The sequence below is a fragment of the Enhydra lutris genome, unplaced genomic scaffold, assembly GCF_002288905.1.
Source record: "Enhydra lutris kenyoni isolate GAN:26980312 unplaced genomic scaffold, ASM228890v2 scaffoldscaffold10, whole genome shotgun sequence".
Lineage (NCBI taxonomy): Eukaryota > Metazoa > Chordata > Mammalia > Carnivora > Mustelidae > Enhydra > Enhydra lutris.
In genome coordinates, this window is record NW_019154094.1 from 25,031,794 (window position 1) to 25,055,185 (window position 23,392).

General features: G+C 41.0%; 1 protein-coding gene across 2 annotated transcripts in view; it reads left to right on the forward strand.

Annotated features, from left to right (window-relative positions):
* LOC111144258 (family with sequence similarity 19 member A1, C-C motif chemokine like) overlaps positions 1–23,392 on the forward strand; it is a 515,095-nt gene that overhangs the window by 365,372 nt on the left and 126,331 nt on the right. The gene's annotated exons all lie outside the window — the stretch shown is intronic.

The following is a 23,392-nucleotide window of genomic DNA, read 5'->3' on the forward strand; positions in this document are numbered from 1 at the left end:
CAGAGAGCCCGATGCGGGGTTCGATTCAAGGGCCCTGAGATCAAGACCTGAGCAGAAGGCAGAAGCTTTAACCCACTGAGCCACCCAGGTGCCCCGGAAAAAACTAATTCTAAATTAGTTGATAAGCACCGTATTTTCTGTATTTCTGTATTTTCAAAGTTCATGACTGTAGGTAGTGCAAGGGAGAAGACAATTTCCCTTCTTCTCTTTCTGGGTACTTTTGTGTGATTTATTAATTAAGTTGACATAATACAAATTAGCAGAGAAAAGCAAGCTGCAGTCTACCTAGTACAGGAGCCCCACAAAGACGTGAGCATCTCCGAGACAGGCAATTAACGCTTGGATGCATCTTGAGTGAAGGCAAAGCAGATGGGGTCTGAGGCTGCAAGAGGAGGTGGAAACTCACAGAAAGATGGGAAGAGCAGACGTTTGACAAAAAATGTTTGTCTTGCCATGCAGAGACAGTGAGACACAGAGAGGAATTTGATCTCCAGGCCCTGCTGAGGTCCCCACCACCCTCCCAACACCCCCCTCTCTTCCCACCCCCCCCCACTCCCCCCACCTCCCCTGTTTATACCTGGCCCATCCTCCCTGTGTTTATTTCTGGACCAGCCCTCTGTCCCAATTCTTATGGGGCAGTTAAGGGGGAAGTAGAACAGTCTTCCTGTGTCTTTTGGGGCATGATTATCTTCAGCTCAGATTTATCCACATGCCAAAGTGGCACATTTTGGCAAGGCTCACTGTGAACACCTTCGGTAGCTATCCTGGAAAATATGCCTGAACAATCTCTACCTTGGATCAAGGAGACCTTCTGTATACTTGTAAGACTGAGATGTGCTTTGCCTTGATTTTTCAGTTATTCTTTCTAAGCCTAAACAGAGTAGGTATATGGCCGGGGTTTTTAAGCTCATGTTGGCAGGGAGGGGTTGGTGATTGTTTGTTTTAATCAGCAAAAATATAGAGAAATCTTTCATCAGCTAGGTCTCTTTGTAAGAAAAAATGCTTTATTCATTTTTATATCATCATCAATAACTCCTACATTTTTCTATCATGAATAAGGCTGCATTGAATATCTTTGTGCATAGAGCTTTGTAAACTTTTGCAAGAAAATTGGTAGAAAAGTCTTCTGGAATTGGTGTCACTGGGCCAAAACATATGTCCATTTAAATAGTGATAAATACTGCCAAATTCTATTCTTAAGGGGAAAAAAAGTGTCTGTTGATATTTCCTAATTGTGTTTGAGGAGTTTTTTTTCCTACACACCTTCATCACCTCTGGGTATCTGCCATCTCTATCATTTTTAACCAAACTGATTAGGGAAAATATTTCTAGATTAACTTTAGGGGGGTTTTTGTTTGTTTGTTTGAAGTGAGGGTCTTTGTTTTTGTTCATTTATTTCTTTGTTTATTTTAGAGTAAAAACCCTGTTGAGTAGGGACATTATAGAATAGGAAAGTCAAAGTTTCCATTATTTGCTTCTTTTTTTTTTAAGATTTTATTTATTTGACAGAGAGAGAGATCACAAGTAGGCAGAGAGAGAGGAGGAAGCAGACTCCCTGCTGAGCAGAGAGCCCAATGCGGGGCTCGATCCCAGGACACTGAGACCATGACCTGAGCTGAAGGCAGAGGCTTAACCCACTGAGCCACCCAGGCGCCCCTATTTACTTCTTTTTTAAAAAAGATTTTATTTATTTATTTGAGAGAGAGAGAGAGCATGAGTAAGGGGAGGGGCAGGGGGAGAGAGAGAAGCAGACTTCCTGCTGAGCATAGAGCCAGAGGCAGGGCTTGATCCCAGGACCCTGAGATCATGACCTGAGCTGAGGTCAGATGCTTAACTGACTGAGCCACCCAGGTGCCCCCAGTGTTTGCTTCTTTTTAAATAACTTTTTAAATGGAAACATACTATACATTGAAAAAAGTATACAAATCATGAGTGAACAACTCAATGAATTTTCATTACCTGAATTCATCTGTGATACTACAATTCACATCAAGAAAGAGAAGATTCCTAGCCACCCAGAACTATCCCTGGAGACTCCTTCTACTCACTGCTCTCTCCCCCAAAGTAACCACTTTCCTAACTTCTAACACCACAGGTTAGTCTTGTCTAAAACACACAAATAAAAAAAGCCTTCACTTAAATTCATTAATATACTTGGGGCACCTGGGTGACTCAGTTGGTTAATTGTCTGTCTTCAGCTCAGGTCATGATCCCAGGGTCCTGGGATCGAATCCTACATCAGACTCCCTGCTCAGAGGGGACTCTGCTTCTCTTTCTGCCTGCCTCTCCCTCTGCTTGTGTGCGCTCTCTCTGACAAATAAATAAAATCTTTTAACAAAATTTTAAAAAGTTGAAAAAATTAAAAATAAACAGTTTCGTTAATATAAGTATCCTCTTTGACGTCTGGCCGCTTTCCTTGATTGTTGGTGTGCAGCAGTAGGCGGCTTCTTCTCATTGTGGTGCGGTCTTCCACGTAGAAGCACTCCACGGTCTGCTTCCGCTGTTGATGAACATCTGAGTTCTTTCCAGTTTCGGGCTATTCTGAATAAAGCAGCTCTGAGCATTTGTGGACATTCCTTGGATGGATGCATTCATTATCCTTGGGTGTATCGCAGAAGAAGGGTAACAATGTTCTGCACAAGCTTAAACATTCTTTTATAACAATGCTTCGACCACGTCATGTTGCTCCATGTCCTTAAACTGAGAACTTTTTAAACATGGATTTTAAGAATTTTACACTGGGTTATCTGTTGACCATTTCCCTTATTCTCCTCTCTAAAGGACCTTCCCCCAATGTGACCACAGGAATCTTCTGCCACACTGATTGCTTGCCATTTGACTTACAGCAAAACCTCTTTAAATGAGATGCCTGAAAATTTTTTGGTTCTCCTTTGTGCCATTGACTGAGAAAATCTTGCTCATTTTTCTTGTCCTAAGACATTTAGAAACTTTCCCCTTCCCACCAAATTAGAGTCAGGTCCTCTTTCAGGTGTATCAAAATCATAGCATTTACATTACCATATTGGATTTTTTTTTTAATTGGTCTGTCTTTCCCACTGAACTGTAAATACCTTGAAGATATTTAAGTTGTTGTATCCTCCTGCCTAGCACAGTGATAGCAAACAACAGGTAGTCATGAAAATATTTGTTGAATGAATTAATGATTGTGTAAAGGAACTGGCGAAATTCACTCCCATGCCTCAGTACCTGAAGCTCCTGGCTAAATAAGGACCTATAAAATTGTAATTCTTCTACTTGAATTTCTAGAAACTTTTCCATACAGCATGTCTCTTTCTGTACTTTCCCTTCTACCTTATTGTCCACTCCACTGTGGCATACTTATCAGACATTAGCTGCACAAAATCAGTGCTAACACTTTTAGAGAAAAGTGAACAATAATTTTGTATCACTTCACTATCGTGAATATCCGTATATAGAAAACTAGAGGCTCTGTTCCAAACCTTACTAACTGTGCCCTGGGGTACGTCTTCCTGAGTCTCAGTTTTCCTATTTATAAAATGGATAATAACAGAAACTAATTCTTAAGTGTGCTGTAGGATTAAAAATACTGAAGTCTGAAAGATAAGCCGCTGTGATCTCCCAGGGTTAATGGTCATGATGGATCTTACAACTTCAAGCACACTGTCTGAGATGAAGGAGGAGTGGGGCAAATCAGACTTTTTTTCCTCTTAGCAGCAAAAATGTTAATTTCTGGGACGCCTAAGTGGCTCAGTCTCTGCCTTTGGCTCAGGTCCTGATCCCAGAATCCTGGGATCAATACTGGCATTGTGCTCCTTCCTCAGCAGGAAGCCTGCTTGTCCCTCTCCCTCTGCCTGCCATTCCCCCTGCTTGTGTTCTCTCTCTCTCTCATGTCAAGTAAGTAGGTAAGTAAATAAATAGATAAATAAAGTTAATTTCTCTCTGCCCCTCACTCCGCTTATCAGATGTATAAGGAAAGAGTTGGGAGATTGAACTCAACTATGAAAAAGATTGGCAAACTTTTTCTGTTAAGGGCAAGACAGAACTAGTTTCTGCTTTGTGGGCCAAATGGCAAAACTTGAGGGTATTATGCAGGTACTTAAATTAAATGGCTGAGAGAACATAAAGTTCCACAGAATTTTTTTATTGCTGAAATTTAAGATAAAATCATAATAGAGTGAAATTGATTTTCCTCTCTCATCTTACAAGACCTCAAGTAGGAGTGCTCGTCCTCATGCTTTGAACTCCTCAGTTCAGCTACTTGTTCTTGAGGAGGGGAGAGCTGGAGCCAACAGTGAATGAGTAACAGTTTACGTGGTGCTAACCCTCACCATTCTTCTTGGGATTGCCCGGAGTGCGTGGGCAAGAGCTAGTCGTCCTGTGTTTCCTGTTCTCTACTTCCTCTTAAATCTCGTTGCCTCCTACATGGTAGGCATGTCACCAGTCCAGTGAAGCAGTTAATGATTTTCTAAGGTAGTTGTGACCCACTGTGGTTTCTGTCTATCCAACCACCCCCATGGGTTTTAAAATAAACCCTTTTAATAGATAGGGAAACTGAAGGTGGGAGTAATTGACCAAGGATTCCACAGTCAAATACCAGAACTGGGAGTATAACTGTACCTTGAGTGATCCGAATCTGTTCTCTTGGCTGCTTTTTTTCTTTTTAATTAAGATTTTATTTATTTACTTATTTATTTATTTAGTGCAAGTGTGGGGAGGGGCAGGCAGAGGCGGGAAGAGAGAATCCGCAGTAGACTCTGCACTGAGTGTGGAGCCTGATGTGGGGCTCAGTCTTACCACCCTGAGATCACAACCTGAGCCAAAACCAAGAGTCAGATACTCAACCGACCAAGCCACCCAATGCCCTTTGGCTACTGTTTTATATTGTTTCTCTGAGCTTTCTAAAATAATGTGCTGAAAGAAAAGAAAAAGTGGTGGGTTTGGGGGTGAGAGATTGGAAGGTGAAAAATGGTTGAAAGGGATGGAAACCATTCTAGATGGACACAAATGTCTAAACAAACCTATGGAGAAAAATATGAGAAAGGCATTCTCTTTGAAGGCTCTTGCCATGAAGACTTCACTTGTTCACATATATCATCTGGAACTAGCTTCTTCCAAATGCTTCTGTGCATTATTGACTCTAGCAGAACCTTGTTATGAGCCCAGGAGGCTTCCTCAGTAGCTGCAATCCCCAGGTTGACCCCGTTAACCTGAATATAATTTGCTGTGAAGAAGAAAACTTTAGCCTCAGGTTGAAACTGATGTACTTTTTGGCCAGCTTTTCCCAGATGTTCTTTCATTAAAGTCGTTATCTTACATGTCTATTTCTTGAAGGAACTTGACTCTTCAGTAACCATATTCTGCTTTTTCAAATGATCACTCATTAAATGTTTGCTGGCAAACTGACATCTAATCAAAGAATGACATTTTTTTTTTCCAGGCTTCTCACTACAAGGTCACTCATTCTTTCTGTCTGACTTAATCTAAAAGAATAGTTTAATATCTCGAAGATTGCATTCTTTTACATTAGGTGGGAAAATGTCTCTCTCATTTAGTACACATAACTTAAATGTTTAAATTAACCTACTTCTACATTGCTCAAATGACTGTTGGTCAATATTGTTTGACCATAAAAATGTTAAGGTCACTTTGCATTGCTTTAGCTCGAACTGGTTTGTTCATATCAGTCAATGTAATTAAAACATGAGAAGTGCCGATGACTATGGTGTTATACAGTTTGAGTCAGGCTTTATTACTCCATTTATTCCTCCTACCTTTTGAAGAAGTTGTTCTTATGACCCTGTTTTACAAAGCTCAGGGCGATTAAGAAATGGATCTGTTTTACATGATGTATAAGCAGCAGATTTGGGATTTGAACCCATGCTTGGCAGTTATGGAGCCCAGGAGACTTCACTGTAGTATTTTGCCAATCATGTCATGGCTCTGCTGCTTGGGATTTCCTAAGAATGCAACCTTAACCATCCAGTTGATGATCAGTCAGTTCAGCTGATTGTTTAACTATCAATTCCTGAGGATCAATATGCTGAGTTATTTGGACTTCACCTACAATAGAAGTCACAGAAAATCAGTATCAAATTGATTCTGGGGAGCCCTGGGTGGCTCAGTTGGTTAACCATCTGCCTACAGCTCAGGTCATGATCTCAGGGTCTGGGGATTGAGCCCCACATAAGGCTCGCTGCTCAAGGGGAGTCTCCTTCCCCCTCTGCCTCTGCCCCCCCCACCCCCGCTCCTTCTTTTATTCTCCTTCTCTCTCTCAAATAAACAAATAAAATCTTTAAAAAATTGATTCTTGCTCAATTGCTCTCAGTACATTTGTAGATATTCAACAGTACTTGTAGACCCATATGCATATTAGCTTAACAAAATTCCAGTCACATCATAATAAAGGATAGGATGATAGTTATTATTATAATAGCAACAATAGCAACAAAAATGACTACTCACTCTGAGGGCTTATTATGTCCCAGGCACTGTGCTTAATGCTTTTTGTGCATTTTAAAATTTAGTCCCCACAAAGACTCTGTGAAGTATAATGTTAGAACCCTAAAACTTAATTCCTGTGGAATTCTAGAAAGACATTTTGTCCTTGCCTCTAGTTCCTGCCACACAGCTGCTAAAACCCTAGGAAACTGCCAGAGTAACAAGGGTATCTTTTGTATGCTAATGAGATGACTGTTGGCTGAAGGTTCTTAGATAGCTTCCAGGTGGGGGCTGATTACCAGAAGGACTGAGTGCATGATTAGAGGGTTGAAAGTTTCAACCTTACACCCCTGCTTCCAGTGGGGAGAGGGGCTGGAGGTTGAGTTCATCAGGAATAGCCAATGATTCAATCGGTTGTGTACGTAATGAAAATTCCACAGAAACACCTAAATGGCAGGGTTTGGAGATCTGGGTTAATGAACACATTGAGGTGCTGGGCAGTTGGGTAGAAGTTCTGCTCAGAAACACTGCCCCTCCCCCATATTTTATCCTATGCATCTTTTCCATTTGACTATTTTTGAGTTATACCCTTTATAATAAATCAGTAAATGTAAGTAAACTGCCTTCTTGAGTACTGTGAGCCATTCTAGCAAATTATTGAACCTGACAATGGGTCTTGGGAATCTCCAAATTTATCACCAAGTCAGACAGAAGTGTAGGTGTTTTGGGCACCCCATTTGTGAGTAATGTCTGAAGTGAGCTCATTCTTGGGGGACTGATCCTTTCAACCTGTGGGTCTGTGCAAACTTCAAGTAGTTAGTGTCAAAACTGAATTGAATTGTTGGATATCAGGTTCTGTTGGAGAGTTAGAGATGTGGTGTGAGAAGCAGAGGACAGAATCCCCAACAGCCTATGCACATACAATAAAAAGCAGAGGATGTATTGGCATACTTAAAAAGTTCAAAGGTGGAGTTCATCATGTTGAATCTGGCAGCTCAAACATGTCAAGAGGGCTGGGTCCCTTGCTATGGCTTCTCTCTACTTGTCTTCTTATCAGCTCAGTCTCACCCAGAATCTCCCCAAAGGTCAGCCCATATCTTCCAGCCCAGCAGAAAGCAAGCTGCTTTTTACCCCGTACCTCCACCTAACTCTTAGGTTTAGTCTGACTGACCCTACTTGGATCATGGGTTCATCCTCAAACCTTTTTTTGTGGCTGGAATGGACTTTGCTGTTTGGCCCAGGTTAAGTCACAATCCCACCCTGAGAACTTTGTTCACCTGTGTGCCATGGACTGAAACTATGGTGGGGTGGTCAGTCCCCAAAGGATTAAATGGTATTAATCTGTTGCTGTTAAGGTGAGTCATAGGCAAGCAAGAACAGAGAGTTTCAACTACAGAAGGTGATAGTCACCATTATCCTCACTTTACAGACAAGTAAAATTAAGGTTCAGGAAATTTAGAGTGACCTGTCGATATCTGCCCATTAGTCAGATATAAAGCTAGCATTTCAGCCAAGAATTCTCAGGGTAGTCACAAAACCACAATGCATTTTGAGAAACTAAGTCTCTACAAGTGAAGACTGTCAAGAGGAGTTTGTTGCTTCTGCTTGTTATTTCAACCCTGATAAGAAACCAGGAACAATTACCCTGATCATTCCACATCCCTTGACCTAATTCTCACAACTTAGAACAAAGAGTTATATTTGGATGCTGTAAAGTAAAATTACTAAGTACTCTTCTTCCCTGAACAGATTCTTAAAGAGCAAAACCTATGTTTTCACATTCATACAAATCTTATAGAGGCTGTTAATTCTTGGAAGATGTCTGTGGTAAATGGAATCCAACACCAAATGTAATAGACATCTCTTTACCTGAAATTACTTAATTAATCCCTCATCATTTGTGAGAATATGTACAGACAGTCTGTGGCGACGGACACACAGACCCTCATCAGAGGTATCTGGAGACAGACAGTATCTGTCTCCAACTTCCCTTAGGTTGTCGGTAGAATTCATCTCCTTGTGGTTGTGTGACACCCAGCCAGGGGTCCCTCTCAGCTCATAGAGGCCACCCGCAAGTCTGTGCCGTGGAAACTTCTTCAAAGCTAGCAATGGAGAGAGAATCTCCCTAGTGTATACTAGTAAGACCCTACACAGAGATAAAGATGGGGATATCCATGGTGGGACATCACATCATCCTTGCCACATAATGTAGCCTAATTACAGGAGTAACCTCCTATCACCTTTGTTGTATTCCATTCTTCAGTCTATTTTTAGAAGTCCCACCCTCAGATGCCTGGGTGGCTCAGATGGTTAAGCATGAGCCTTCAGCTCAGGTCAAGATCCCATAGTCCCAGGACTGAGCCCCGCTTTGGGCTTCTTTTTTTTTTTTTTTAAAGATTTTTATTTATTTATTTGACAGACAGAGATCACAAGTAGGCAGAGAGGCAGGCAGAGAGAGAGGAGGAAGCAGGCTCCCCGTGGAGCAGAGAGGCCGATGTGGGGCTCGATCCCAGGACCCTGGGATCATGACCTGAGCCGAAGGCAGAGGCTTTAACCCACTGAGCCACCCAGGCGCCCCCCGTTTTGGGCTTCTTGCTCAACGGGGAGCCTTCTTCTCCCTCTCCCTCTCCCTCTGCCCTCTCTTGCTCTCTCTCTGTCAAATCCTAACACAGGCCAATGTATCAGAACTACATTTTGTTTCAAGTATCAGAGACCCCAACTGATGGGCAGGTTAAACAGAGTGCCATGTGGTTTATTATTTTTTCTCATACAATAAAATGATCGAAAGTAGAGTTTTAGTGACATTGGTTCAGTGACCAAAAACTCTCAAGGTCGGAGTCTCTCTGATTCTCTCGGCTTTTTTTTTTTTTTTTTTTTTTTTGCTTTTTTTTTTTTTTTTTTTTTTTTAAGATTTTATTTATTCATTTGACAGAGAGAGATCACAAGTAGACAGAGAGGCAGTCAGAGAGAGAGAGAGAGAGAAGGAAGCAGGCTCCCCGCTGAGCAGAGAGCCCGATGCGGGACTCGATCCGAGGACCCTGAGACCATGACCCGAGCCGAAGGCAGCGGCCTAACCCACTGAGCCACCCAGGCTTCCTGGCCTTTCTTTCTTTCATTGGCACACTATGACTACTGTAGTTCCAGCTGGCAAGCCTGCATTTCAGGCAGGATGGAGAACATGGTAAATAGAAAGGGGTAGTTAATATGTCAGGAAGGCAAAGTCTCCCTAGGTAGACTTATCAGACTTTAATTTGTAGCCCAGTGATAAGAACTATATCATGTTTCCACCCACTGCTAATAGGAGAAGAGAAAAATATTTTTGAATGTGTGGACATTTGGCCACTCTGCTCAAAGTTAGTGTTCTAGTTCTATGAAAAAGAAGAGAAGTATTGAGTTAGCAACATGATTTCCCCAGTTAGGCATTGTGCTGGGCATTCAGGATGCCACAATCAATGAAAACAGTTATGGCCCCTGCTTCATGTGGCTGTTTACTAATTAGAGGACACAGATAGTCATGAAAAGTATTTGTTGAACACATGTTAAATTCAGTTATAAATGTGCTAAAGGGAAAAGAGTCACAGTGCTCTGAGCATTAAGAATGGGAGGGAGGATATGAGTGACCTAATTAGGAAAGTTGGGAAGGCTTCCCTGAGGAGGTGGCAGTTAGGGTGGTATCAAGTTCAGTTTAAGCACCTAACATAGTGGCCTGCCTATAAAAAAGTTCATAGAAAAGAACAAAAGATAATTGCAGACAGTAATTGCAGATAATTTTTGATGCCTAGATTATAACTGTATTTCATGATTCTTTTTATTGCAAGTAGCAGAATATATAAGTTAAAGTGATTTTTTTTTTAAGGCATATATTGGCTAAAGTTCAGCTTCCACCTTCAGGCATAGTTGCATCAAGCAGCACCATCAATGGTGCCTGCTAACACTGCACTTTTCCACTTGGCTTCTCTCTGTGTTGACTCCATTTATCTGAAGTTTTTTATCATGATACTAAGATAGTGGCTAGCTCCAAACTTACACCTTTTTATCAGAAACGCTTGTAGAAAAAAATGTTCTTCTCCCAGGAATAAATGTTTTACAATTGGTCCTCACTGTGTGTGGCTTAGGCCAGGTATCAGCCCTTATAGCAATCCCTCAGTAACTAAGAGAAGTCAGGTCCACTTTGCTAGTCCTAAGTCTTGTGCCTTCTCCTGGACTGGGGACAGAATCAGCATCTCCAAAACTCTGTGATTTGGGAACAGTAAAGAAGACCCTTGGCTTCTCCTGGAAAACCAAGAAGTATTCACCAGTAGATGTGAGAATGTCTGTTGGGCAGGCAGAAAGAACTAGGATCTACTGCAGAGTAGACACGACTAATGGCTTCCATGGCTGCCACATCTAACAGAAATAATAGTAATAACATGAAGAAAAACCACTTATTTTCTAAGGGTTTATTATACCTACCCATACAAACTCGTTCTACACTCCTGGGTGTGTTGAAAATCTATCCAACCTGCTTTCCCCAACCCAGAAGGCAAAACTAACTCTGTTAAAACCTGTGAAGTATGGGATTCCCAGAGAGTGGGGTTTTGAGTAGGCCTAATATCCTTCCCTCAGCCCTCACATCCACACTGCCGGCCCTGGTCCTCACACACTCCTGCACACATACCTTGCTTAGTGCTGACCTGCTCAGAGAAGGTCCATTAAGTGAGGCTCATTTCAAGTGCAGACGATCCCGAGTAGGTTCTCCTCTGCCTGGTGGCCCGACTAAGTGATTTCGGGTGGCCTTAGACTTCTGATCACATCCATGCAGCCAGGGATGAAATGATACCTTGTTTATCATCTTGATAAACAGTCCCTTTCAGTGCCTCTGGACACCATATGTAACTCAGTAGAGTCAAATACTATTAAATTGTCGTCACTGTCAAAAAGGGAAGTAATAAGTTTCTCTACCTGAGTCATAGTTAATGACTTCTACAATGTGTAACACAAATCAGAGTTTCTGTTTGTCTTCTTTCCCTCTAAATGTGTGGTTTCTGCTCTCTCTGGCTGTGAGTGTGAGGCACAATCTCATCATATAAATGAATATATCCTTTTATTATTACCTTTCAGCTCACCCGATAAAATATCAAGCTGACAGGGGCCAGATTCTTGGCTCAGATGAGGTATACGCACAGAGGAAGCTAAGCGGCTCTATCTTGTTCTAGTTCTCCAAGGAAGGTACAGATTTGAAAGACTGTATTTCACCGGTGAAAGCCTTGGAGACACTGCCCCCCCCGCCCAAGTTACCACTAAACATATTTATAGAAGTTATTGAAACACTCTTATGAGGGTAGGAGACTTCTTTGACTTAAATCATCTGAAAGAATAATTTACTATTCTAGTAGGATAATAAAATAGAATAATAATTTATTATTCTAAAGAATAATTTATTATTCTAATAATTTATTAGGCAGATTAGGCTAACATATAGATTGACCAGCAAACCATCCCCCAATCTTATTGGCTTGAAACAACCAAGTTGTATTTCTTGATCAGGCACCATGCTTCTCGTGGTTCAATAGGGGGGCTGTGTTTGTAGAAGTCATTTGTGCCTAGACTTGCTGGAGCAGCCACTGTCTAAAAACAAGGGAACAGGTGTGGGCAGACAACGGCCCAGTGGTCCTATCTGGTCCACCATCTGGTTTGTACCACCAATGAACTCAGGACGGCCTGTACCTTTTTCAGTGGCAAAAAAAAACCATCAAAAGAATATTTGGTGACACATAAAAACTCCATGAAACTCAAGTTTCAGTTTCCAAAGATAAAAAGTTATCAGCAGACAGCCCCACTCGTTTGTCTAAGTATTGTTCATAGATACTCTCATGGTGAAATCCGAGTTTGGTAATTAACCCCAGAGACCAGATGGCCTAAAAAGCCAAAAAGATTTACCATCTGGACCTTTATAGGGAAAGTTTGCAGATCCCCGATCTAAGCTATTTCTGGGTTGTCACAGCAGCAGGAAGAAAGCCTGGGAGAGTCCTGCACAGGGATTTAAAAACTCAGCCTGGAAGTGGTAAGTCACTTGTATGAACACAGAAATAGTCACATGGCCCCACCTCCCACAAGGGGGCTAAGAATACCAGTAAGCCCAGGAGGAAGAGAGCCAGAGACAGTCATTTAGCAGTTTTGATGGCTGTCATGGCTAAAACTAATAATAGCAAGAATATTAATAACAGGAAATTGCATTATTCCTACACTTCAGGCACTGTTCTAAGTGCTTTGCCATCGTTCACACACCAGCCCTTACATCCTCATCCTGAAAGCACTATTACCTTTCCCATTTTACAGACGATAAAACTAAGAATGAAAAGCTTAAGTCATTTTCCTGAGGTTAATACAATTAATAAAGGGAGAAGACAATATTTCAGCTCAGCCGCCAGAGCTCCCAAATCCAACCTGAACACCGTACCCTTTACCATTGCCCCACACATGGACCGTCTTGGGACTCATAGGAACCCCAGCCCTCGCTATTGCAGAAACTGCATCCTGACAAAAGTCTTCATGATAAAAGCCAGTGGATGGAAAATGCTAATTTTAATGTTTGTGGAACAGATTTCCAGAATGCTTACGAATTCAATTAGGAGCTAATCCATCGTTAGCCCACGGATGGAAATGGTTATTCATATCCATATCTACTAAACAGATACTAAAGGAAGAGCCTGCAATTTAAGACCAGTTCCTGACTCAGCAGGGGGACCCACTGGTGGGCATCAGCCCCTACAGTGAGAATATTTCTTCCAGAGGAGAGTATATTATGGTCCCTTTCTTCCTTGATTATCTCAGAGTGTATCTTAACCTTCTTGTCTTTCCTTCTTAGCCAAGTCAGAAATGATGTTCCTTGGACACTTTTTGTTGTTGTTGTTGTTTAGCTTGAGGAAAAAAATGTCAGAGAACAGTTATGGCTTAGAGGTGATGGATTCGGATTCATTGCACTGTCTGCTTTATTTTGTGGCTGGACTTTTCTGTTTTCCTAATGGACTTTATGTATAATTACCATCCATGTTCCTATTAACATCCGCTATACTCAACCTGCAAAGGATGATAGAAGAATCTCATGTTAAGAGAATAAAACAAGTGTATAATTGTTGTTGGACTTCAAACTCAGAGAGAATTACTAGTTGTATGCCATTAGATAAATGCCATGAGGAAGCACAGAGAAAAATGAATAAAGACGTAGGAGCAGATAGGCAAGGGTTCAACAAAGAAAACACAATTAGACCCACCATTGCATGAACGGTTCAGACATTTGACATGAGGTCTTGGAGGCTGAAAGGTAAGTTCTTCTATCTTTCAGCCTTTCACGATTCTATCCTTCCATCAAAACTTGTGCAGGAAGAAACTGCTTCCAGTGTTGTCTTTAAAACTGAGTTTCATTTTTGTTTTATGTTAACCATAAGAATGTCAGCTTTTATTTATTGTTTGCCTTCTGAGTGCTGTTTGGTGTACTGATGCACAATTTTCTAATTCTAATATCCTATAGAGTTGGGCATTTTCCTTATGAGGGACCAGAGATTAGAGATTACAACTTGTTCCTAGTCACCCAGCTAGTAACCCAAATTAGGTTATTTGAAATATCATTTCAATATTAACATATTCGACTTTTCAGGTCAGTGTTTCACGTAATCTTCAGGAAATTAACATAGCCAGAGGAGTTGTAAAATAGGGTTATCTGTCTATACTAAAAACTGTTTCCATATCATTCCCAGCCTTGAGGGCTAGCAATGGAGAAGAAAATCCTTATAACCTATCACCCAGCTGGCCCGGGGATTCTAGTTTAGGCAAAAAGTTGGAGGAGATCTGAGTGGGACCTAGATGAGTATAGTACCTTAGACGGCAACTGTGGACATAGCTTTTCCTCTAAAAGCCCCACTTTGGGGAGCCTGGGTGGTTCAGTGGGTTAAAGCCTCTGCCTTCGGCTCAGGTCATGATCTCAGTGTCCTGAGATGGACCCCCGCATCGGGCTCTCTGCTCAGTGGGGAGCCTGCTTCCTTTCCTCTCTCTCTGCCTGCCTCTCTGCCTACTTGTGATCTCTGTCTGTCAAATAAATAGATAAACTCTTTTTAAAAAATAAATAAATAAAAGCCCCATTTCATTCTAACCTTTGCCTTCACCAAAAAGTAGAATACAATTTATTTATTCTTCATCATCGAATATCTAAACCATCACTTGGGTTGCCCCCCTGCTGTTGCTATCCAAGGCAAACTTGTTGGGAAGAGTCAAAGTTCTGTACTATTTAAAGAACACTAAAGAATCAAAGGTGTTCTTCTTATGAGCTCATTGGTGTATCTTTGGATAAAATTTATTTCCATGTTGTTAGAGCTGTTCTTAAAAATGATTTCTATAGTAGAGTTTCAACATATCCAACACATAAGCCCTTTTCTTCCTTTAAAAAAAAAAAAGGGGAGAAATCTGGGGGATGGGTGGTAAGTTTATTGCTGTATTACACTACTTTTAGCGATTTCATTTTAGGGTAAGAGTGGGGTCTAAATGTTTCCCAGTCATTGGCCTGGACTGAGAGTAGGGATACAGGTGTAAGGAATGGTCCGTATTGGTGAAACAAAAGAAAACCTGGAAAGGGTCAAATTTTTTCTCAGTCATATTCCTGATTCCAACAGTATTACTAACAGTAGAATACCTTTCAGAGCTCACTCTGAGCGGAGGTATTATTATAACTGCCTCTACTTATTTAATTCTCATACTCTCTTAGTCCTCAGCACAGCTGAAATTAATGTTATTATTATCCACATAGAACGTTGAGGCACAGCATGGAAAATGACTGGAAGCAACAGACCCAGTACTCGAATTTTGGCAACCTAACTCTAGAATCTGTGATCTTACTCATTATGCTATATACTGCCTCAAACAGGACTGCCCAGCCCCGAATTTGTTCTTTTTTCCTACATTCATTTGTCTTCTACATACTCCAGAGCCCTAGGAGGGAGGAGATGGTAATTTGTTTAATCTGAAGCATAAACAAATCAAGCAGCCATTTTGTCCTCCTCGACCAAAACATTCTTAAGGATCCATTAGTGTCTCTCTTGTCAGTGATTTACAGACAGAGACACTTGGAGCTTCCTTCCAGTCTACTGGGTCAATAAAGCATTTTTAACAGTCTTAAATATGCATTTCTGACATCCACTACAATACATTCCAAGAGATCTATTTATAAGGCCTTGATCACGACATCCTATAAAAGTGAATCTCAAAAAAAATCTGTGCTTTGTCTTAGACATAACAGCTTTTAAAGAGAGGGACAGTGTATAATGAAGTGAAAATGGAAGGATCTGAATAATGATGTCAGTCTTAACATTCCTTGATTACATTTTATTCGTTTCCTCCAAAAGTTGCCCTCAACCAGAAGCAGATATGTCCTGGCTTAACTTTTAATGAGGACTGAAGTTTCCTTATGGTTCCTCTTAATTGCTATTTCATGTTCTAGTCATTTTGTGCAGAATAAAAAGCTTGTCTTTTGTGCCTTTTGGCTCTACCCCAAACCAAAGTTCCAAGACGATTTTTCTAGAAGGTGTACTAAAAGGTCACTTCCTGACAAAAGCTACATCTATCATTCAAGTTTGTTTTCTTAAAAGATCACATAATGATGATTTGAATAGGAAAAGATCCCCCAAAGAGGATTAATTTTTACTGTGTTTTCTTCTTTTCCCTTCTTTTATTCCCTCTTTATTTACTCTTTCTCCCCCTCACTTTTCCCTTCCTTCTTTCTTCATCTGATTCCTTCCTTCCTTCCTTCCTTCCTTCCTTTCTTCCTTCAGTCATTTAGCAACATGTGAATTCCTACTCTTATGCCAGGCACCAGGGATAGAGAAGTAAACAAGGTGTGGTCCTGCTATCACAGAGTGTCCAGCCCAGCAGGATAGACAAGCAGTGAACCAAACATTTCTGCTGGGAGAGATGCTGCAAAAGAGAAGTGGGGTTTGTGAAGAGATCATACCATGGGAATCCAAAGCTAATGTTTGGGGAAGAGGTTCATTCAACAAATATTTACAGACCAAACATAGGCTAGATTCCAAGCTGAGTACTAGGAATAGAGTGATTTAAAAAAAAAAAAAAATGCTGCCTTTACCCTTTACAGGAAAAGCAAAAGATTATTTGAAATGTCAAAATAATACATTGTGAATATTATTCTGGGAGAATGTGAGGTTGTAGAATCATATAGCAGGGGAATCTAACTGCCAGTATGGTTCAAGGACACCTAAAGGATACCTGAGTGATGAGCCTGGGGGCAGAAATAAATAAATAAAATAAAAGTAAAGTATAAGGTTTAGACTTGTATTCTCTCTTTTCTTATCTTTAAGATGATTCTCTTCTATTCCAACTTTATACTCTCCCCTAGCACTTCCTTTCCCAGAAAACCTGGTGTTGTGATCATTTCGAATTGCTTGGCCGTGTTTCGTCATTGACATGAGGCCATCAAGCCAAACTAAACTACTGAACGTCAAATTCCCCGGCAGATGAAAAGGATCAGACATTCGCAGTTTCCCATAAGTGCCCATTCTTAAATGGCTGACCCAGTTCGTAGCCCAGAGGAATCTAGTGGCTTGGTATGAGCTCTCTTAGATGACCATTGTGGGAGCAGACCCTATTTCGTGATGCCAGCCTTCAAGTTTTTGGCCATCTCCTTGCCAGTCATTTCTAACCTCATCATCTCTTTCTATCTTGACAGATCATTGTCATCAGTGGGGACTCTTTTTAAGAGAAACGTTAGCCTTAGCAATTCATCTTCTTTGTGTTTCCTCGCTTGTGCAGAGCAAGACAGTGATGCATTGAGCTGGGAAGGAGGGATCATTGCTAGAAGCATATTGGGCTTGGCATTTTTTTAACTTCTCCAGCTCAGAGAGCACTGCTGCTGCCAGAAATAATCTTGAAATTCTGTCTTTCCCACCCCACCCCCTTTTTGGATATTAGAAACTTTCTCTTCCTGTTAAAAATAGGTTTTGATAATGTACTCAGAGGTCTGACAAACACAAGAGAAAAAGCAGAAAGGAAAGTGGAGAGCTACCCCGTGGAGCTTCCCTGCAGGGGCCTTTGCCATTGCCACTTGGGTGAACATGGACAAAGGGAGTGAGAAGCAAGGGCACCATTTAGAAAATTTGTGGTAGAGGGAGAACAGAAACTGATGTTCATCTAACAGATCTAATGTTTTCAACTGACCTGTGTTAGCTGGATAATTGCTGCATTTACCTTCTAATCTAAAAGAACAATAGGACCTCTTATAAAATGAGATTTAAGGTATGAGGCAAATTTCTTATATTTTATCTTAGATGTTTTCCCATAGACAAAGTCGAGTAATGATATTAGCGATAATCTGGAAAATCCGAATAGTACAAACAACCTTTATACTGGCTTATTATTTACGCTACATTCTTTGCCATTAGCTAATAGGTTACCTCATCATTGTATTTGCTGGAACTATAGATACTGTGTGAAATCCAGAAAAGAAACCATTTTCCAGATAATCCGTAAGCAAAAAAGGAAGCTCAATTTTCTGAGCACTTAAATGACTGCTTTGAGAGGCCATAGCTCGTCTTGAAATCATTTTGAGTTGGATTAAGATAAAATTTAGGAATGGATCGGCATTGACACCAAAGCAAAGTCTGTAAGACATTTACATGACAAATATTATCATGATTTTGCAATAACCTTGGCAGTTAGGCTTGAAAGGGCAGTGCACTAGGTAATCTTTAAAATGCAGATAAAATAGATTTAAAGGAACAATTTTCCAGTTTCCAGAAAGGGTTATGATGATCCTTATGCATCAGGAACAAAGCTGGGGGATGTTTTAGTTTCTAGTCCCCTTTTTCAAGCAGCCTGCTAATGAGGACAATAGGTTAGTAAGACCACAGTTGCAGAGGGTCTTGAAAAATTCTCTCCCTGTGGTTATAAAAGAACTGAGCTATTTCCTGTCAACCATCTAATATTTTTATTTCGCCAACATAAGTCAGTGAACCAGGGTTTCATGGTCTGGAGAGATTAGAAGATGAACTTGCTTTGGTTGACTATGGCTAGGTTGGTCACAGATATAAACCTGTGGATTCAAGAGAATTGCCTATGACAGGTCTAATCAGACTTTCTAATTTGTAGGGTCCTATGGGCTCCAGGACCTGGTTGCATATTCCACACTGGCATACCTAAGAAGGTGGTGTAAAATGAAGCTGTAGTTGAACCTGTCAAGACCAGATGAGCTTGTTATTTAGAGCAACAACTCTCTGGCTTCCTGTGTGCAAATCCATCATCTGTCAGCCCAAGGAAGACATGGTCTGGGGTCACTGACTTTATATACAAGGTTTTCATGAAAATGGGGCACATGTTAATATCCAGTCACTGAGTTCTCCTCCCCTTCTCAGAGAAATGTCAGCATGTATGCCTGAGTGGGACTGGGTTAAAGAGCACTGCAGAGCAGGTCAGAAGATCTTGGCTCTGGTCCATATACTGCCAGAGAATAGGTATCTGGGTAGTTAAAACATGGGCTAGTTTTTTAGCTGCTCTTGATCTCAGTTGCCTACCCTGTGAAATGGGGGTAACTGTAGCCTCATTGGGTTTCGGTAACCATAAAACAAATTAAAAGTTTATAATGTATTTATCATGATGTCAGGAACATAGTAAGCAGTCAGGTGGTTAACTCCTGTATGACAGTAGTTGTCACCACTAGTTACAGGGCTGTGTCACTTGTTAAGCACTTGTTAAATACTAATAATACTATGCCAGACAATGTTTAATAAATAAACAATAGGAGTTCCTGTCCTTGAGGAGATTATTTGAGAGGGGGGTGGGGAGACATAGAGACAATCAGGATAATAAATAAATAAGGTACGTACAGTAATTGAAAATTGCAAATATTCTGGAGGTGACATGGGTAAGGACATGAAGCAAAACAAGGGAGATCGTGAATGCTTTCTAAGAGAATTGTGATTTAAATAGGGTGGTCAAGTGTGACTGAAAAAAATGACATTTGGGGCAAAGATGTGGAGAGAGCATGGATTTGCCATGTCCCAGGTGGGACATAGTTCAACTTGTCAAGAAGACCAAATGAGTCTCTTTTGGAGCAACGCCTGCCTCTTTTTAGAGTAACCCTTGACAGGGACCACACCTGCCATGTTTAGGTGGTAGCCTACAAGGAGACCAGCATCCCTAAAGGAGAGCAATGGAAGGAAGGGTGGTAGCAAGAGGGTCTGAATATAATTGGGGAAAGAAAAATGAATTGGATATTTTTTTTTTGGATATTTGTAAGCAAAGTGTCATCTTCCTTTTGGAAGTTCTTTATCAACAAAGAATGATGACTCGTGACAAGATGCACAAAAGCAAAGTTTCGAAGTCCAGCAGACAGATTCACATTTGCATAATTTGGGACATGTTATTCATATCCAACCTCTCTGAGTCTCAGCTTTTCATCTGTAAAGTGGGGACAAAAGCTTTTACAGTCACTGGGAGGTTTATAAATAATGTAGGTAAAGTGCCAAGTGCAGTGCCCAGCATCCAGTTGGAATTCAGTAAATGTCAGTGAGCCCTGAGCTGACCCGGAACTGTTCTTTGGCTCATCTACAAGAGTGGTAGGAGAGACTGACTTTGGGCCTCCAGTGGCTACCTCAGTGTCCACATTATTTAACTCAGGGCAATGATCTGGATGATTTCACATGTCTGTCATTGAGTTAAGTGTAAATCAGATGAGAGTCAAGATATATCCTAGAAGCTTTTTTATAGCTTGTGCCATTTTCACTCATAAATGTTGTTCTAGTCTTGTATGAAAAGCCAAGTGGTAACTTTAAAATTGGTGGTATTTTCATGAAGTATAGAACCAGCAATTACTGAACTGGCTAAGAGTACTTAGAGCTGACAATTACAAGTTAAAGCAACCTGATTGCAGGAATCTGGGTTGAGGAGTTCAGTGTGTGAACAGCCCTATTGTTTCATTAACCCTCATCCCAATGAAGGGCATGTAGCAACAGTATGATGTTCTTCCCATGTTCTAGGTTCAAGCCCCCTTACATTCTGCTCAGAACTTTGAGTTGGCCTTTTGTTTCTTCTGCTTTGCCACCTTGTGCTTCCCCAATTCCTCCTTAACACAGCAGCTGGGGCGGGGGGGGTCACTCTTGAACAATATCTATATCCTATACATTCTTGGCTTCAAAATCCCCATTAGTGCCTCACTGAAACAGAATCACACCAAGTACTCTTTCTGGAGAGGGCATCTTTCTCCAATTTAATCCTATTTCAGCTCCTTAGTTCCATCTACGCTAACATCCTTTTTTAAATGTCCTGACCAGCTCCTTAGAGGAATCTGTTCTCTCACTGGGGTAGGAAATATATAAGATGAGCCTGAGACATCTTATAGAGTCAGAAAGTAAGGAAGTGCTCAAAAAAGGGGTGGGGGGCAATACAGGGAGACAGAACACAGAGACCAACTGAAGGAGCTCACAGTGGCCAGGGCTGGACTATTCGGAGGGACAAAATAAATAACATAGTACTGGATTATAACTCAGTGTGTAAAATAAACATCTGTGAGTCCATATGGATATAAATGATTGAATAAGTAAGTAGCTGGGAGGGAGGAGACACATCTGTCATGCAGATGAACTCCCAGTAATTTTAGTAGATATTTTAACCTCAGATAGGTGGAGCATAACTCTCAACTCCCTAAGTGTGGGCTGCACATAGTGCCTTCCTTCCAAAGAGGACGGTATGGAAAGGCAAGGAGGAGTGATGTTACAATGGGGGAATCTGACAAGCACTACCTGAGCCAAGTGATCAAGGTCAATTTCAATAGTGGTAAGTCATGTTGATAGTATGTACCCCTGATATGATGTGATGAGAATGGCACTTTCCCTCTGTGGGAAACACGTAACCTCAGTCTAATCATAGGGAAAGCATCAGATAAATCCCACCTGAGGGACATTTTACAAAATAACCTGAACAATGCTTCTTAAAACTGTCAAGGTCGCCAAAAAGGAAAGAATGTCTGAGACACTATCATAGACAAGAGAAGCCTAAGGAGATAAAACCACTAAATATAATGTGGCTTCCTGGATGGTATCCTGGAACAGAAAAATTAGACATTAGGTACAAACTAAGGATATCTGAATATAGCATAGACTTTAAGTAATAATAATTTATCAGTTTTAATTCATTACTTCTAACAAACTTAGCATACTCATATAAGATGTTAATATTAGTGGAATAAAAATAGGAAATTATCAGGTGTGGCATATGGGACTTCACAGTACCATCCTCACAAATTTCCTATAAATCTAAAACTACTCTATAAATAACTAAAATGTTGTTCTAAGAAAATATGTGCCAAACTTTCACCTTAGTGAAATGCTTTTCCTTCATCATGGCCTGTTGAAGTTCAACCTTTCAACTTGCAACTTAAGAAACCTTTTGAATTCTTCAAAAACAATTGGGTCTCCCCTTCAGCCTATGTCCGTAGAACTTGGTACTTGCCTTTAGTGTTCATTTTAAGGTAATGCACTTATTTCTTCATTCATTCAGACAACAGTTACAGTGTACCTACAGCAGTTGAGTTGTTGACAATAAGGCTCACCTTGACCCTGACCAAGCTTCCAGTTTGCCTGTGGTTGCAGATCTGTGGATACGCTTGTGTGAGAAAATGTGTAGAGTGGCAAGAAAACAAGCAGTGGTGAAAGTGAGATGTTCTCGGTGGAACTGACCTTTGCATTGAGTTCAAAGAAGTGGTAGTGACTGCAATTGGGTGGTGGGTGGTGGGTGGAAGGATGGAAAGTTGGAGGGAGTATTCTAGGAGAAACCATATTTGCAGAATTACTGAGGCAGAAAGGGGGTGACTTTCCCAAGGAAATACATCATCATGGCTGGATATTATCATCAGTAGCACATATGGACTCTACCATGTATTAGGCTCAATGTTAACCCCTGTGCATGTGTTATGTTGGCTTATACTCATGCAACCCTGTGAGGCAGGTGTTCGTATTGTTCCCATTTCACAGATGAGGAAAGCAAAGCACTCAGTAAGTAGCAGAGCTTGAGATTCAGACTAAAAGTGACTGGCTTAAAAGCCCATACTCTCCCCTCCCATTGAGGAGAGGTGGAATTAGTCTGTCTTGAAGCAGATTCTTGCATTTCTTTCCTATTATACCAGGATTTCTCAGCCTGGGCACTGATGGCATTCTCAACAAGATAGTTCTTTGTTGTGAGACTTTTCCTGTGTCCTGTGGGAGGGTGGGAAGCATCCATGTCCTTCCCCTGCTAGAGGCCAGTAGCACCCACCCTCCACCAGTAACGGCAATTAAAAATGTCTCCAGACTTTTCCAAGTATCACTGGTGGGGAGGGTGAATAGCAAAATCAACCCATTCCTACCCCTGCTTTGAGAATCCTATTCTTAGGATAGGATGAAGCTGGGCCTTAAGTCTTTCCTGTCTCCTCTCTTCCTTCCCTCCTCTTTTTCTCCAGGGTTTCCTAAGGGCCCACCATGTATGGGCTGAACACATATCCTTAACAATTTATAACACAGCAACTTGTATATAGTGGTTGCTTGACAAATGCTTACTGAATTTATGCCAACAGAATCCTACATGTTCAGAGTCCATTCTTGTCAAATAAAGTACATTCTACTGGAACATAAAACTTGATATTGGAAAAGTTAATTCTTGGTTTCTGGTCACTTGGGGTATCTTTTGTGTCCCTCTCCTCTCTTCCTTCCCTCCTCTTTTTCTCCAGGGTTTCCTAAGGGCCCACCATGTATGGGCTGAACACATATCCTTAACAATTTATAACACAGCAACTTGTATATAGTGGTTGCTTGACAAATGCTTACTGAATTTATGCCAACAGAATCCTACATGTTCAGAGTCCATTCTTGTCAAATAAAGTACATTCTACTGGAACATAAAACTTGATATTGGAAAAGTTAATTCTTGGTTTCTGGTCACTTGGGGTATCTTTTGTGTCCCT